General features: G+C 42.6%; 1 protein-coding gene across 3 annotated transcripts in view; it reads right to left on the reverse strand.

Annotated features, from left to right (window-relative positions):
- Positions 1-3,695: 3,695 nt before the first annotated feature.
- The window catches only part of CELF6 (CUGBP Elav-like family member 6), a 605,900-nt gene continuing 591,201 nt past the window's right edge, over positions 3,696-18,394 (reverse strand). For 2 of the 3 annotated variants that reach the window (XM_033920837.1, XM_033920836.1), the window contains exon 12: positions 3,702-4,327. The gene's annotated coding sequence lies outside the window, so the exon portion shown is untranslated. Of the gene's footprint in view, positions 4,328-18,394 lie in introns of all 3 variants that reach the window. The other variant, XM_033920838.1, reaches the window with a different exon arrangement.

Consider the following 18,394-nt stretch of genomic DNA (forward strand, 5'->3'; position numbering starts at 1 on the left):
ACTCCAAGGACATAACTTACACTAACTCTAAAGATATAGGAAAGACTCAAACAATGGAAAAGATATGTTAACCACATAGAATTTGATGGTTATTCAGTATAGATATTAACTTTTATGTTATGTTATGTATATAGTGGGCCCCTAAAAGGCAGGAGGATGTAAACCAGGCATTGAGCATTTCAGCCAAGTAATACCTTTTGTACTACTATGAAATCATGCCTAGGTAGAACGTCAACCACACAAAAACAAGGAAAGTGACCTGCAATCTTCAGCAGGTAAACTCCAACAACCTTCCTGGGTAAACACAAAGACCCATGTTGGTCCTTCTCTGCTGTCATTTACCATTTATTTGGTATAGTAATATGTAAGGGTAAATATCCTAGCACCATAGTCCCAGGAAAGAGACTTGGGAGTTCTGATCGATAAGTCGATGAAGCCATCCACGTAATTTGCGGCGGCGGCAAAAAGGGCAAACAGAATGCTATGAACGATAAAGAAGGGGATCACGAACAGATCAGAGAAGGCTATCATGCCGCTGTACTGGGCCATGGTGCACCCTCACCTGGAGTATTGCGTCCAGCACTGGTCATCGTACATGAAGAAGGACACGGTACTACTCGAAAGGGTCCAGAGAAGAGCGACTAAGATGGTTAAAGGGTAGGAGGAGCTGCTTTACAGCGAAAGATTAGAGAAACTGGGCCTCTTCTCCCTCAAACAGAGGAGATTGAGAGGGGACATGATCGAAACATTCAAGGTACTGAAGGGGATAGACTTAGTAGATAAGGACAGGTTGTTCACCCTCTCCAAGGTAGGGAGAATGAGAGGGCACTCTCTAAAGTTGAAAGGGATAGATTCCGTACAAACGTAAGGAAGTTCTTCTTCACCCAGAGAGTGGTAGAAAACTGGAATGCTCTTCCAGAGTCTGTCATAGGGGAAAACACCCTCCAGGGATTCAAGACAAAGTTAGACAAGTTCCTGCTGAACCAGAATGTACTCAGGTACGGCTAGTCTTGGTTAGGGTGCTGGCCTTTGACCAGAGGGCCGCTGTGTGAGCAGACTGCTGGGCATGATGGACCACTGGTCTGACCCAAGAGCAGCAATTCTTATGTTCTTATGTGTGTATTACAGAACTGGAGGCACAGTATTTATATTGAAGATTGATTTTCTCCCAATCTTTTATATAATAATTAATTGAATGATACTATCAATTATAATCAGGGCTTAATTTCTGGGAGAATGGTCTGGAATGCAGTCCCACCACTTCTCTTCAGACTCCAGCGCAGCAGGAATATTTGCTCTAGTTCAGTACCTCCCTTTCAAGAGGACTCCAGGGAGCAGGAAGGGATAAAGTGAGCATGAAGCAGAGTACACCCTAATTTAGTCTCTCTTTTCCTATTGCTGCTGCCCTTGGACCACCTGCCTTCTCCCACAGCTCCATAGTTCCACTTCCTTTTTTGCCTACAAATTAAGCACTGGTTATAATGGTCATTTTACTGGATGGCTGATATAGGTGGGGGCTATTCTTATCTATAGAAAGCCCTTGGGACTTTTTTCTTGTATTGTCTATTACAGCAGTGGTTCCCAACTCTGTCCTGGAGGACCAGCAGGCCAATCGGGTTTTCATGCTGGCCCTAATGAATATGCATGAGAGAGTTTTGCATACAATAGAAGTGACAGACATGCAAATATTCTCCATGCATATTCATTAGGGCTATCCTTTAAACCCGATTGGTCTGGTGGTCCTCCAGGACAGGGTTGGGAACCACTGTATTACAGTATTTAGAGATGAGGAGGATTTGTGATGTGATGTTTGGCATGATGTGTGTAAGTGTCACTTTGGTTTGCCTTCTTATTGCCATCCCAAATTCTTCTGTTCTGAGATACTACTGGTCTACTCTCTTTCTCATCCCCACTTTGATCGACAGATCATCTCGCCCTGGCAGGTTCTGAGAAGAATGGCACCTCCATGCAACTCTCCTCAACCCTCAGGACCGAAGCAAGCTCAAATGAAAAAAAAGAAGTGTTTATGGGGGTGGGTGAGAGCTGATTCTGAATATCTGCCCCAGATGCAGAACATGCTACTCACTGCTCTGAAATATGCTAGGAAAAATTTATAAAATGGCTTTATTTTGTGTGCGATGTTCTAATTTGTTGATATTAACATTGTATCCATTTAATTATCCACTTTTATTTCTCCATGGTGTCTACTTTGCTGTTTCCATTTGCAATGAGGTAAATCCAGTACTGTTGCTTCTTGAGACATGATGCTTGTTTTAATGGTTCAGATTGCAAAGCGGACTATCGACACAACTTTAGACAACTTTGTTGACAAAGCCAACACAACTTAACTTGATCAATTCTGAGAATTGAATGCCATGGTAGTGAAAGGCAAGATCTACTCGCAATTGGGTAAAAAGTGACAGAACTTGGAATGCTCAGTAGGCATTCCTAGTTCTTCAGAAGGATGCCTCTCAAAATTCACAGAGATGTTTATTTTGAAGAAATGTTACTCCAAAGAAGACCTTTCTGGCTAGATTACTAAAATAGTAGTTAGGCCTGAAGTGGTAAAAGCCCCTTCATTTCATGTTGGTGGGAAAGGAAAAAGATCACTTCTGTGTGTTTAATTTTTGGTCACCTATGTGTTCAAAGGCATAACTAATGATGTTCATTTTAAAAAATTACATTAATGTTAGGAATAATAGAGTAACTTAGATACACTTTCTCTGTAATGTGATTAACTAGCTCTCTATTAACAGAATACATTGTTCTTTCCTATTCTGATATTTGTCCTGCCTTCCCTATAAAGAGAAGTTATGACTAAGTTCATTTAGCTGAAAAATCAGTCCACGTCTAGTGAGCTCGTACTCTTAAGTACCAAGTGGATATTCACCTTAATTCAACTGTTTCTTTCCAAAGCAAAATGCAGGTTGACCACAGGCCCAAAGCACTTGGAGTTTCTAGTTCTTAATTCTGCTTATTCTATTACATCAATAAATCTACAAAACTCAGAATGCCTTAGGATAGGAGCTGAACAATAGGTATGGGGAATAAAAGAATCAGCCAAATACCTAAGAAAAAAAATAAAAAGGAAGTTAATGGCATTTTCCCCTGAGCTGTTTCTAGAATGTATTTTGTCATTAATCCTACATACTGCCATTTTTGGTTTGGGGTATTGGTGTGTGTGTGTGTGTTGGGGGGGGGGGGGTAGTGAATAAAGGGAGAAAAAAAGGAGAGAGAAGTGGCATGTAAGTAAGAAAAGGCCATATTTAGCATGCGTTTAGGCCTGTCCCATTCTTAAAATTTGTCACTATCCCTTCACTTGCCTCTCAACTGGCCACTGGATCTTACAACTGCAAACAATTCTTCCAAGTAATTATTTCTTCCTTTTTTAAATGCTTGTAGCTTACAAGATAGCTTTTCTTTTTTTTTTTTTTTAATCTTTTTTAATGTATTTGTTTTTTTTATATATTTTAAAAAATCAATAGTCCTTTGGTCCCTAAACTCTAAGGAATGATAAGACTTTGAAAGAAGTAAATTCCCGCTCCCTGTGCCAGTGTGGACTTATGCCAAACCCTAATGGGATATAGTTTTAAATATATATATGTATATGTATACATGTATATATGTATACATATACATATACATATATATGTATATGTATATATATATACATATATATATATGTATATATATATATATATATATATATATATATACATATATACATATATATATATATATGTATTTATATAGATATATATCTTCTATAAAGTCCAATATCCTGTTAATGTCTCCTTTATGATTCCATTCAGAGGGAAAAAACATGTTTCCTCATGTTTGTTTATAGTTCTCTGTGTTATAGGCACACAATTCCGGTCTGATCCCACTGGCTTTGGTTAGTTTATCTGGAGCCATTTTCTTAAGTTCTTTTAAAACATTTAGCAGCAAACGAGTGTTTTAAAAGTAGGTGTCACTCCCTGCTGTCTCTTTTCCTTCTTCTCATGTTATATTGTCCTTTTTAAATAAGAGCATTCGGCACCCTTCCTATGGAAAGGGACCATAAAATCATCTTATATCAAAGCTTTAGACGAAAGGGAGGCAATCGTCTTCATCAGATTCTTCTTCCTTCCTTGCCTCAATTTCATTTCTCCAGAAAAAAAAATAGAAAAATAATAATGATCAGAAAAACACAACTGAGGGTGACGCTCTTCCTATCACCATATTCTCCTCAGACGTGATATGTTGCAAAGAAAGAACGTTTTTACGTTGGAGTTTTACTGCAGTTGAGAGATGGGAGACGCTCTTCATAAGCTGCAGGGCATCCAACCTAGGAGAGAGCAAAATCAGGGACACAGTTGAGATCTATGACCTAGAAAGTTGGAAAGAGCACAATTGATGTACGTTCTAGGGCTCCTTCTCATGGCTAGTTCCTGAGAAAAGAAAACTTAACAGTTAGTGCTGAAGTGCAAATCAAAGATCATACACTGGTACATCCATCTTTGGTCCTTCTGTAGTATTATCGCACATCAACATTTTCTATGGTACTATGTTCTATGTTCCATTATATTTATATCACTCTTATCAATTCGTAACAATTATCAAAAGCAATTGTACTGCACACCTACAGTTTCTATCATCTTTAAGTACTACTGTAGAATTGTAGAGGGCCATTTTCAAAAAGGATGTCTAAGTCCAATCTGGATGTTTCTCGCAAGACATCCACATTTGGATGCTCAGAAATGTTCATTTTTGAAAAAGGTGAACCTCAAGATGCCCCCCAATTTTTTTTTTTAAATTTCCTACTTGGACGTCTTGGCCAACGGTGTCCAACCCTTAGGATGCCTTACTTTACACCCCATTTTTGACCACAGAACCATCCAAGTTGAAAACATCAATATCTACCACTTGGACATAGGCATGGCCATCATTATAATGGACTGGCTACACAGACATGCCAACAGAGCAGTAGGACACCTTAGAGGGCACTGCTGTGAACGTCACATAAAAGGTGTCAGAAGTACATCTCCCCATAACCTCTTATATTTTATGGTGAACTCCCAAAACCTACTAGACCCACCTGTCTACCACTCCAACAGCTCTTATGGTTGCATGTGGCGCCTATATGGCAGTAGAGTAGGGTTTTGGTGGCCTCACACTTTCCGCCATAAATATAGAGGTTAGAGTGGCTTATGGGCCTGGGTCCTTCTTTCTATGGTTCACTAGTATACCCACCAGGTTACCACGACAGCTATGTGCTGTTCCACTAGGCTTTCCCATACCTAGAGACAAAGTATGCACTCTTTCATCAGATTTTTTGGGGGTGAGAGGGGGTCAGTGACCAATGGGGGAGTGTGTGTGTGAGGGGGTCATACCTTCATGTATCCAGTAGTCATCTGGTCAGTTTGGATGCTTCTAATACAGGTCTAGCTCAGAACATCTAAGCTCTGTCCAGGACGTCTTGGGAAAGGTCTGATTATCACCGCGAGATGTCCAAGTTAAGCCCGCCCAAAATATGCCCATATTACACCCATAATCTGTCTCCCAACATGCCCCCTGGAACTCTGGAAGCAAATGGGCAAAACGTCTCAACAGACGTCCAGGAAAATAGCTTCAAACATTGGCACTTGGACGTCCTGGTGCTTAGGACATTCAAGTGCTGACTTATGACGGTTTTTGGACATCTTTCTTTCTTTCTTTTTTTATTTATTATGAGCCCCACAGTGTCTGACTTTGCAAAGCAAGGCTCCCTAGTGTACGCCCTTCAGGGCCACAAGAAGGTCTGGATTTCAGGATTTCCCCAATATCTATGCATATGGAAGATCTGTATGCACTGCTTCTACTGTATGTACATTCATTGACTTTATGGCCACTGAGAAGTGGATCTGGAAACCCCTGTTCTATAGCACTAATGCATAAATACCTACTTTCTTTCTCTCTACAATATCACTGCAACCTGCTGTCTTTATTGTCCTGTGCAGTACTACTTCACACTAACAGTTTATTACTTTGTAGTGCCATGGCACACCTACCATCGCTATCACTCTGTCTTTATTACTGCGTATTTACAATCTGCATCACTGAATAACATTACTGCAGCCTACAGTATTTACTGTATCATCCTATACAGTACTGATGCACATACACATTTTATCACTCTGCAGTTGAAAACCCCTGTAGTGCCCCCTAGCTCCATCCCAATGGAAAAGCCCAAAAAGCTTCTGGTCACAGCGGTAAGTGGTAAGTTGTTCTCCCCTGGGATGGAGCACAAATCCACTACTGTCCTGGGTGCAGTATCTATGGATACTAAACAAAAGGGACACAGCACAAATTTTACAGAATTCAGTAAGACAAATGTTTATTGCACTGGATCTTCAGGACTCTGTTAAAGTGTACTCGGAATGAAAAGGTTTTAAAACCACTGTTAAAACATTTGAAAAATCTTAATTAAAAACAATTAAAACTCCTGTAATGCACCATTAAGATTACTTTGTGCTTCAACCCAGATCTAAGAATTAAAGTGCTTTACTTTTCCTCTCCCTAGGAAAGACTGTTACAGAGGTTCTGCATCACTTTCAAATATTACATCAGATACGTAACCATGGGGCTGATGCTGGAGGACCTTACCCTGAAGGCGACGCCACCCCTCCTGCAGGTAAGTGACTCAATAAAGTGTTTGATGTTTTCAGTGACCCAGTTCAAACATCGTGATACCCTTTTTGACAATTCTGGCCTAAATCTAATAACTTGAGTACTCAGTTATAAATAAGTCCAAAGCCCCCAACTTTGTGTTCACACAAAATAATAAAAAAAAAAAAAAAAAACAACCTTATCTCCTAGTTCTCTTGTGTTGGACAGCTTTCTGAATTCTGGATTTGGGGAATTCTGGAGCGCCTCAGGATTTCCAAGTCTGGTCAGGATTCAGGTGGAGGCTACAAAGGAAAATCCCTGCCTTGTGAAGCACCTTACTGAGATGTAAACTTTAACTCAAAAGTCAGTCAGGCCATGGAACAGCTGGCCTGACACTTTTGTAGTACATAGCTTTGCCTCACTTGCTCAGGTTTTACTCTGTTCAGCCTCTCAAATTAAACCTTCACTTTTATTTATTTATATGTCTATCCCGTCCTTCCAACAGCTCAGAACGGGTTACAAAAGGACATTCACAGTGTAGGAGGACATGAAGTTAAAGACAGGGATTACATAGGGCAAAAGAATTAAAAAGGAAGAGGAGATACTAATGGAAGCTTTCAAGGACACAGTTTCCTAACTATATAGGGGAGAGAGGATGCAGATAGAAGCTTTCAAAGGGGTCAGTTTACAAGGAGCCAGTATCTTTGGTAAAAAGGAAGGTCTTTGTTGCTCTCCGAAAGGTCATTAAGCGAGTCCAGTGGCCTGATCCGAGTTGGTAGTTGGTTCCACAGGCGAGGGACAAAGTGGCTGTATGAGCGTTTGCTTGCTGTTTCTAGTTTGAGAGATCTTCCTGTGGGGATACAGAGGCGTCTCTCCGAGTCAGAGCGGAGGGAACGATTGGGAAAGTATGGTTGTAGTTTGGCTGCTATGTAGGTTGGGGTTTTGTGGTGGAAACTTTTATGTGCTGTTATTAGGGCTTTGAAGGCACAACGTTTGTTGACTGGTAACTAGTCTTCCCTAGTCCCTTGGCTCGGCCCTTCCTTCCCTGACTATCTTGTCTAACTCCCAATTCTTTGCGGTTCAGCTGCACCAAATTCCAGAGGAAAGAACACTTAAATATGAACCTTATTCCTTAGTGAACATTTATCCAAAACAAAACAAAAAACACACCTGGCCTTTTGTCAGAGAGCTTTACACTTTTAAACTAACTCAGCCTATAAAACTACTTCTAACTCAGCTTTCTCCAAAAGTTACTGTACTTTCCCCTTTTCAAATTCAAATGCTTCACAGGTGCCAGCAGCATCCTCCTTCCTTGGTTCCTCTCTAACTCCTAACTGAATCAGAACCCTTCCCCCCCCCCCTTTGCTACAACAATGTCAGCATGGCTTGCACCACCTGATCTCTCGTGCCCAATCAGAGGGTGAGGCTCAGAAATTGCAGTTGGGCCTAAAGTAATGGAACCTTAATGTTCATGGTTTCAGGCTCCATTTTGCCCCATAGAAAATAATGGAAAAGGAACATTTTGGGAATAACTTTGCCAACTTTAATGCTAGTCACTTCCCATTTGCGAAGCCTCTTAAGTACCTCTATGCTGAAGTTCTACTGCTTTTAAAATTTAAAATTGCACATTTCTGTGAATGCCCCACATTTTTCTCAAAAACTTTCCCGAAAATCTATTAAAATTCCTTAACGCCCACATCAAAACTCTTAGAGGATATTTCCCAACTTCCAAACCCATCCCAAAACTCGCTAGGCCTCCATAACCTATCAACCTAACGGTCAAACTTAAATTATTCAAAAACACCAAACCCACCAAAAGGGATCCCCTTGAGACCCTCATTACCAAAAATTAACACCTAAAAATTTCCCTCAGAACGCCACCAAATGCGACCAAAAAAACACATTAAAAAAATTAAACACAACAGTGGCCCAAAAACCAACTTACCTGAGGCCTAATAGGTTCTTTAGGTGATGCCTGTTGTTTAAACCACTCTGCAGTACTACTGGTTAAATATAGAAGTGTATGTTCTGAAATACGTACCAATGTGCTCGTATATGTGCCGAAACATACATAACTATGTTACTTTGTTAACAAGGTTGATATTTTAGACATTTACAATTGCACATACCTGTCACATATGCACAGATTTTAGAAAAGGCTCTATGTTGGCAGTTTCTTTTCTAACATCTGGCAGAAATTGGCATGTCCTAACCTGGAGGTCTCGATTTTGACTTGTATGCTCTTTCTAAAATCTGCCTTCACATGTATATGTATTTATGGCCCTTCCCGTGAATGATAATCTGGAATAAATTAAGGAACTTGTGGAACCTTATGTCACTCACTAACCCTCTTCCCCCCTATTAAAAAACTGTATTGCGGTTTTTTTAGTGCCTGCCGTCGCAGTATCAGCTCTGACACTCATAGAGCGTCGGAGCTGTTACCGCCCTGGCCGGTGCTAAAAAACACACTACAGTATTGTAAAAAGGGGTGGGGGCTAAATTTATTTCCACTAACATCAAAAATATTGATCAGTTATCAAATGTGTTATCAAGTCAAATATAAATGCATACATAAATAGGAGGAAAAGCCTCAGGGTACAGTTTGGGACTTCAATGTCCTCAAAAACCTCAATGTGCCTTCTCATAGGCTTAAAAATCTCCTGACTAAATTGTGTTAACGATAAGTACTGTACTTAAATCGGTTCATGCAAGTTCACTTCACTTAGAAAGTCTTTGTTTTAAAGGCTTGTTAAACACCAACCACATACGGTAATTGTGAAGAGATATAAAGAAGGCAGCAACTTATCTGATTCTCAGTGCTAATTGCTGCCGAGACCCCCACACAGATGATGGCTAGCATTTCACTTAGAAAAGCTGCTTCAGGGCTACGGGATCATCACTTATTGACAAAAGGCTACACTGCACAAGGCCTCATCTCTTCATTCCTGACCTCCAGGCCGCATCTGGAGGGCTTCTGAGCATGCACAGAGGCCCTCCAGACACGGCTGAAGCACAGGACTTTCCAAAACCTGGACAAACTTCTGGAAAGAGGACATGTTTTCCCGGACGTCTGATAACCCTACCCTGGAGTGTATGAAATCCTATGTAGCTGCGGCTAATCTTACATTGGTGAAACTGGTCGCATTGCAGAGGAAAGGCTAAAAGAGCACAAGAGACACCACAAGCTATGCAACACAGAAAAATCAGTTGTAGCTCTCTATGCCAAGGAAACCGGTTAGATTTGAGAACACAAATGTCTTGGGAGAAAGAATACCATTGGTGGCCAAAAAAAATCAAAGAGGCATTAGAGATAGCAAGATACCCCAATAACTTCAGTGGCGATAAAGGGCTCCTCATAACCAAAGCATGGCAACCACTCGTCAAAAAGAAACTTAGCTCAAAAAGAACTGGGGCCGAGGACAAATGCCTTTTTCCTCCCTCTCAAAGCTTCTAGCCCTCTCCTGCCAGTATTAAAAAAATTGTGCCAATGGACTTTCCCACCAGAATTTAAAATTATGACCAATGTCCTTTCCCTCCACAATTCAAATTTGTGACATACGAACTTTCTCATCAAAATTCAAATTCAGGACCCACGGACTTTCCTGTCTCAGTCACCTCAAGTCCCAGCCAATCAGGTTGGAGGACCCACTATATATAAAGACAAATTGCAAACCTCACAGCACATCCTGAAGAAAGCCACAGCATGATGGCTAAAACGTCGGTTCTACCTATCCAGACACAGAGAGACCTGTACAACTGCAACAATCTCTAATTAGGTTTTATGCACACAACTTTCTAAGATATTGCAAAAGGTGAAGTGGGGAAATACAAATAAAGTAGTGCAAAAAAAAACTCCACTTCAAGGTAGCTGAGAGTCTTCTCAAATGGAAGAAAAAGCCTCAGGTTTTATTGGCAGAGCTCAAGCTCAAACCACCACTTCCACATCATTGGTTGTGAAGATTCAAGCAAGGTCATATTAGCCCTGAAGAAACTGCTTAGTGCTGTGAAATGTTGGCATTTTAACAGTGGTTTCAGTTGCAAAATATCTCAGTCCTCAATTATTTTAAACCTCAACAGCGAGTTGTCACTCTATGGAAGTTTTTTTAGCCAATGATGTGGAGGTGGTGGTTTTAAGCTTGAGCTCTGCCAATAAAATCTGAGGCTTTTCTTCCATTTGAGCAGACTCTCAGCCATCTTTAAGTTAGGGGTGTCCAACCTTTTGACTTCACTGGGCCGCATTGGTCAAAAAAATTTTTTTCTGGGGCTGCAGTAAGATTGAGGAGGGAACCGGCAAGACGGTAAACACCCAGGGGCAGCAGAGGAAAACACTGCATCGCCCTCGACTGGGGCCACACAAAATACTTCATGGGGCCGCAAGTTGGACGCCCCTGCTTTAAGTGGAGTTTTTTTGCACTACACAACTTTCTAAGCACATTTTATAAAGTGCTGTATGTATATTCCAGCTCACAGACCTTAAAAGGATGTGAGGCCAGGTGAGGAGCATGGGGGGGGGGGGGAGGGGGCGCCTTGGGAATTCATAAAAGTTAGGCACACTGTTAAAGAACACAATTCAGGCACAGGTATTTTGGTCTGGTTTTCACTGACATAAATGGTTGGACCTAGGATTACCAGATGTCCAGAAAAATCCGGACAAGTCCTCTTTTTAGAGGACTGTCCGGGCTTCCGGATGAACTTTTCTCAAAACCTGGCATTTGTCCTCAGTCTCTTATTCTGTGCTTCTGCATTTGGAGGCAAAACAGCAAAGTTTCATATTGGAATACACTCAACATATTCATTGAAAAACCATTTTACGTTTTGGCCACGAATAAGCAGGCTAGACAGATCAATACATCAGGTAAAATGAAGATAAAAAAAAAAAGAAAATAATGCATTTCTTTCTAAATGTAAGTTTTCAAGGATTATCAATTTTGGTCATAGAAGGACTGCTAACAAGTTTGCATTTCATGTTAGGCAGCCAAGGTGGAATGGCTTTCTTAGGTGTGTAGAAAGCAAGCTGTAAGGCGGAGCAATGTGAGATCTCAGAACTACAGCATCAAGGGTGCGTGTTGCAAGGCTGGTTGCAAGGGGGAAGGTTTAGAACAAACGCCAGGAAGTTCTTTTTCACCCAGAGGGTGGTGGATACCGGAGGATGTGATAAGCAGGAGCACGCTACAGGGCTTCAAAGAAGGTTTGGATAGATACCTGGAAGACAAAGGGATTGAGGGGTACAGATAGGAGTAGAGATAGGTTATAGGGAGAGGATTAGAGGCAGTTACAAATTAATCACGGACACTGTTCAGGCAATTGGGCCTGTTGGGCCGCCGCGGGAGCGGACCGCTGGGCAAGATGGACCTCTGGTCTGCCTCAGTGGAGGCAACTTCTTATGTTCTTATATTCCAGCAAAGTTACGTATGGAAGTTTCATAGCTGGAACAGCATGAGCCAGAGAAATTTGTGTTTGAAATGCAAAGGCAGAGATGTGGGCAGGCTTCTCGTGCTGGATACTGCTCTTTCTAAACAAAGATACAGGGGCAGAGAAATGTGAGGAGACATTGCAGTAGGCAAGGCTCAACCTAATTTTAAACTGAGAATATTACACAATGTCTATGTAAAAACAAAGCAGCTTGAAGAAAGGTCTGAAATTTGGCAGCTAAGATTGAATGCTAAGAAACGTAGGGGTCATGCATTTGGGTTGCAAAAATGGTACAGTTTAGGGGGTGAAGAACATTGGTTCACAAAAGAGGAGCAGGACTTGGCAGTCATAATATGTGATGGTCTTAAGGTGACCAAAGAGGTTGAAAAGGTGACAGCGAAAGTTTGAAGGATGCTAGGGTGCACAGGGAGAGGTATGGCCAGTAGGAATAAAGAGGTATTGATGTCCCTGTATAAGACTTTGGTGAGACCTCACTTAGAATGTTGTGTACAATTCTGGAGACCACAACTTCAAAAAGATATAAACAGGATGGAGTCATTACAGAGAAAGGCTACTAAAATGGCCACCCGGATGGTCTCGGGACTCAAGGATCTACCATACGAAAAACGGCTTGACAAATTACAGCTATACTCGCTCGAGGAGCGCAGAGAGAGGGGGGGGACATGATCGAGACGTTCAAGTATCTTACGGGCCGCATCGAGGCGGAGGAAGATATCTTCTTTTTCAAGGGTCCCACGACAACAAGAGGGCATCCGTGGAAAATCAGCGGCGGGAAACTACGAGGTGACACCCGGAAATTCTTTTTCACTGAAAGAGTGGTTGATCGCTGGAATAGTCTTCCACTACAGGTGAATGAGGCCAGCAGCGTGCCTGATTTTAAGGCCAAATGGGATCGGCACATGGGATCTATTCACAGGGCAAAGGTAGGGGAGGGACATTAAGGTGGGCAGACTGGATGGGCCGTGGGCCCTTATCTGCCGTCTATTTCTATGTTTCTATGTTTCTATGTGGTCTTCATCGCAATGCGTATGAGGACAGACTTAAAGAGAAAAGGCGAGACAGGGGAGATATGATAGAGACATTTAAATGCCTACATGGCATAAATGCGCATGAGTCGAGTCTCTTTCATTTGAAAGGAAGCTCTGGGATGAGAGGGCATAGCTTTTTACAGAAAGGGTGGTAGATGCATGGAATAGTCTCCCAGTAGATGTAGTGGTGACAAAGACTGTGTCTGAGTTCAAGAAAGCGTGGGGCAGGCACGTGGGATCTCTTAGAGCGAGAAGGAGATAGAGGATGCTGGGCAATTTGGCCTTTATCTGCCATCATATTTCTATGTTTCTATATGCATGGCATGGCATTGCCCCCCCCCCCCCCACACACACACACACACAGCCCTATCCACATAAGCTCCATCCATTCAATGTCCCTGGAACACTCTATCCTTCATGCTATGTCATTTCATTGCTGCCAACCCTTCGACCTGTCTTCCTGATCCCCAAACCAGACCACACATCTGTCCCCATCCCTGCTTCCTGACTTTCATCTGCACCACTATATAACCCATGTATGTATGGACCCTGATTGTAAATCTTTTACACACAGATCAACTTGAAGAGCAGCAGGAGGAGCATCATGCCTTCCACTAGTAGCCCCAGAAGCAGCCTGCCACAATCCAGGCATCCCCGAGGAGAAGCCTGCCACCTTAAAGGAGGGACAAGTAGGGAGCCCAGATGAGGAAGTATACCCTGGAGCCTGGGAGCTGCCACTCCAGGAGCCAAGTGCAGGTACCCAGCAGGATGAGGACCCCTGGAGCAACATGCCTGCCCTGGAAGGTGAAGAAGAGGGGGAAAAGGAGGAGGAGCATTGTAGCCACTCAACGATGGCTCAAGGACCAGCTTCACTGGCATCCCCGACTGTTAGGCCCAGCCACCATGAGTTCCTCCTGGATAGAGTTACCAGATGTCTGGGGAGGGAGATGTGTGCATGGGGGACAGGGGAGGAGGACTGTGGGTGTTAGGGGGAGGGAGGATAGATGGGTGGGTGTCATGGTGAGCAGGTGGTGATGGTGGTATGGTTTGTGAGATGTGCAATACACAAATAAAACACTTCACTCACCTTTGCATGAAGTTGGTCTGTATTAAGCATTGTGTGGCATGGACTCCCTTTCTGAAACACACCCTGTTCAGCTCTGTGGGTGAGGGGTGGTGGTGGTGGGGACTCCTTATTCTCAGGGTCTGATGGCTGCTGCTGTTGCTGTACGGGACCTACCAGGGGCTGCCTTGTTCACAGAGCCACGTTATATAGCATATATCATGCATTAAAGATGTGGACCACCTTCTCGGGTCTGCAGAGGATCTCCCCCCCCCCAGAAAGGTCCAGACATCAAAACTGGTTCTTCAGCTGACCAAATGTGATGATGGCTCTAGTGCTTCTATGTCAGTGACTGTAGCCTTCCTCTGTCTCATTTTGGGTGTGCAAGATGGGGGTCGTGAGCCAGACTCGCTGGGGATAGCCTCTGTCACCTGGCGGTAGCAGAATGAGAGATAAGGGGTATTATCAGCTGTGGTTACCTTGGGGGGTGGGCCCACCTGGCGGGGGATCAAGAAAGTATGAGTGGGGTCTGAACATTCTCATCCGGGGGTATCTCCTGCAGGACCCTCCCTGACCACTCTCTTCCACCTACAGCATAGCTTCTACCACCACCAGTGCATTGAGTGGATCATCACAGGTGTGCCCCACTATCCCCACAAACACTAATGAGTGTGCCTACACCTATCACATGTAGTGCTCCCCTCCTCAGACAGACGACACACGGCACACACAGCAACAACAGTACTCACTCAGTCACCCCATCCCCACACATGTTCCAGACACACACAGGTAACACAATCAATACTCGTTTTCCAGCTTCTGGCACACAGCGCAGACTCGCAGAGACAGCACGACAACATTGAGCATGGTGACTGGCTGGGAGCAGAGACGGAGTGGAACGGTGGGTGAGAGAAAAGAAGCCAGTAGGAGGGATGGGGGGGGAAGGGGTGGCTGGGGTCTGGCAGGTACAAAGTGCCGGATTTTGAAAAGCCATCCGGAGAAATCCGGACGTCTGGTAACCCTATCCCAAATTAATCATTTTGCTATCTGTTATTGTGACAGAACATACATCCCCTAACGCCGCCCGTGCCATGCTTCTATCACACCTACGGAAAATTGAGCGGGTAACCTTTTCCCATCCTATTGTTTCATTACCTATGCCCTTTTTATTCTGTTTACAAATTGTATTTAATCCTATTTTTCCCTTGTTGTATTTGGTTGGTCAAAAGGTGTATTAACTGCCTGGTTTAATCAATGTGTTTTTCTTTTTTACCCTGATTTTATTGTTATTTGTAAATCGCATTGGATTATGATTTTGCGATCAAATCAAATTTTTAATAAACTTGAAACTTGAGACAACAAAGGTAGGAGGGAATGACTTTATTTTCAATTTAGAGTTCCTTTTACGAAGGTGCGTTAGCGGGTTTAACGCGCCCGACTTTTCATCATGCGCTAGCCGAAAAACTACCGCCTGCTCAAGAGGAGGCGGTAGCGGCTTGCGTGGCCGGTGGTTTAGCGTGCGCTATTACACCCGTTAAACCGCTAACGTGCCTTCATAAAAGGAGCCCTTAGTGTTTGAATTGTGTCAATTTAGAGAATTTTAATCTATATTTTGTACTGCTCAGGAAGAAATACATTTTGTTTCTTTTTCTCTGGGGGTTGTACTGCATGCAGAGTCTTGAATCTTAGGGTTTATTTTTTTATATATTAGTACTTTTGGTTTTTGGATCGTTTTTGCATAGGTGGATATCTGTGTTCTGGTAGGAATGAATGTTGAGAAGTTTTGTGTAGTTTTATTTTGTGGTTAACCATTATGTGCTAAGATTATATTGTGTGTGTATTTATGAAAAATGAGTGGAAAAAATTGTGTTATAATTAGTACTGTTATGGGGGTAGGTTCTGGGGGCGGAGATTGGGTGGGCTCTGGCCCGTGATTTAGCCTGTATTTTGGATTCCGGGACCTTTAATGTGATTGAGTTTGACACCCCTGCCATAGAGAGATGACACCGACGTGGGCAGCAAGTTCGTAATGCTGCTCGTGCAGGAAAAATTAAAGAGGTACGTACGCAGCAGGGGGATTTGGGAAGGAGGGGGAGCGGTGAGGAGGATGGGTGCCTGTGCTTTTTACAAGGACCGCGCCCTGGGCGGACCGCACCCTTTACTACGCCGGTGCCCTCCACTGACAGCAGTGCAGTTGGAGGTCTCCTGCTGGGATGCTCAGCTTAGAGGAAACAGGACACATATCCCTGCTTCATGCCCAATTAACCCCCCCTTTTAGAAAGCTGCATTAGGCGTTTTTATTGCTGGCCACGGCGGTATTAGCTCAGATGCTCACAGAATTCCTATGAGCGTTGGAGCTCCTACCACCACAGCCGGTGATAAAAAAAAGCCTTACACGGCTTCATAAAAGGGGGTAGTTTATCGTATTTAGTTCTGTCTTTTGGAAAGAGAGATCTAATATTTGGATTTTCAAGAACAATTCATCCTTTAGGAAGGATCATTACATAATGATTGAGAATAGGACAATGTTTTTAGGTAAATCAGAATGACAAATCTATCGTTCATTGGGGTAGAGCCAAAACTGATTCAAGCATTCCTGAAAAAAAAAAAAATGGAGCCAGATGACAACTCTAATCCTGCCTATATGCACTTTTTTTTTTTTTCTTTAAATAACTGCATGGTTTGGGAGTTCATAGCCAGTAGGAAAATCGCATGGGAGTCAAAAGGGAGTTAAAACCAGTTAATTAAAAAATAATGGGGAGGAGGGGGGAGATGTTAGCATTCAATAAGCGGCCATTTTTAAAGATGCACAATCCAATTTCTTCCTTCAAATAAAAAAAATGATTAAAATTACAAGTGTAGTGGAGGAATTAAAATATACAACTAAGAATAAGACACAGTAGATAAGTAGGAGAAAAAAATATGTCAAGTTCATGGCTCAAGAAAATTTCAAGCACAAACTGATTTAAATGCAAAGAAAGCTCAGTTACTGTATTTGAAACCATTAAGGATTCAAGTATGTAGCAATGCTCTGATAATTGGCGTCTTACATTTAATGGAGTGACGAGCACACAGAGTCACGGTACAACAGCAGAGGAGAAAAAGGAAAGGTGACGGTTAAGGGTCAAAGATCACAGCTGAGCAAGACTGACCAATCAGCACTCCAGATTTACTTACAATACTGTCCACCATGGGCATTAAATACTTCACAATCCGCAAAAAAAAAAAAAAGGAATAAAAAGAAAAAAAACAAACAAGAGAACAACTAAAGAAAATATAGATAGTCAATACTCAACGCCACGCCATGCAACGCGCAGTCACAATCTATTACATGATGTCATCGGAGAAATGACACCATGGTTTAACTTACAGTTTCTGTTTATTGGGGAGGGATTATTTTGTCTCCCACAACAGCTAGGGTGGCTAGGCAAACTGTGGCCACATCTTGGAGCTATGATTGACCTGATCTGTTTAGGCAATGGTTAGGTGGGGGGGGAAAAAAAGAAAGAAAAGATGTTTGGTGCTTTGTTAATGGAGTTACAGGTTTTTTAATTTGCTGTATGTAAACAAAAGTTAGTGCTTGTTAGTTAGCTCTCAAAGAACATGCAACACAACTGAAGTCGGAGAACACAAGGCCTGATATTCAAAGCAAGTTATGGGTTTACTGGCGAGTGGCAAACACATAACTTGCTTATCCATACATATTTAGCCCTTATATGGATAAAATCAGGCTGTTTAACTTACTAAAGAGCCAGATTTTAATCACATAATGAGGAGCTGGTTTGGGGAAAGGATAGCAGCATCATTCGACCACTGAATGGATAAGTTGTGTGTTTTGATTTAGGCTCCTTGAACAGAAGGTCTAAATCTATTAGGATAGTCACCAGGGCAATTACTGTTTATACGTACAATCAAGGCTAGATTCTCAAAAATTCCCGTTAAAAAACAATGGGTTGCTGTTGCAGCCGTTATTGTAGCGATTTACAAAAAGCGAGTCATTCTCCAAAAAACACTCATGCAAATGAGGAGGGCGGAGAGTAGCGAAGGTTTGATAAATTTGCATGTGCCCATTGCTGGTGATAGCAATGGGCACATGTACAGAATGCAAACCCCTCCCCACCACCAATAAGTCAAGCATCCCCCACCTAACAACCCCCCTCGGCAGTGGGAGAGATGCTTATTGTATCCTGCCACCAAGCAACACCCCCTGACATCCCCACATGACACCCCGCCCCTCCCCCTT

This window comes from Geotrypetes seraphini, chromosome 14 (genome assembly GCF_902459505.1).
Source record: "Geotrypetes seraphini chromosome 14, aGeoSer1.1, whole genome shotgun sequence".
Taxonomy (NCBI): domain Eukaryota; kingdom Metazoa; phylum Chordata; class Amphibia; order Gymnophiona; family Dermophiidae; genus Geotrypetes; species Geotrypetes seraphini.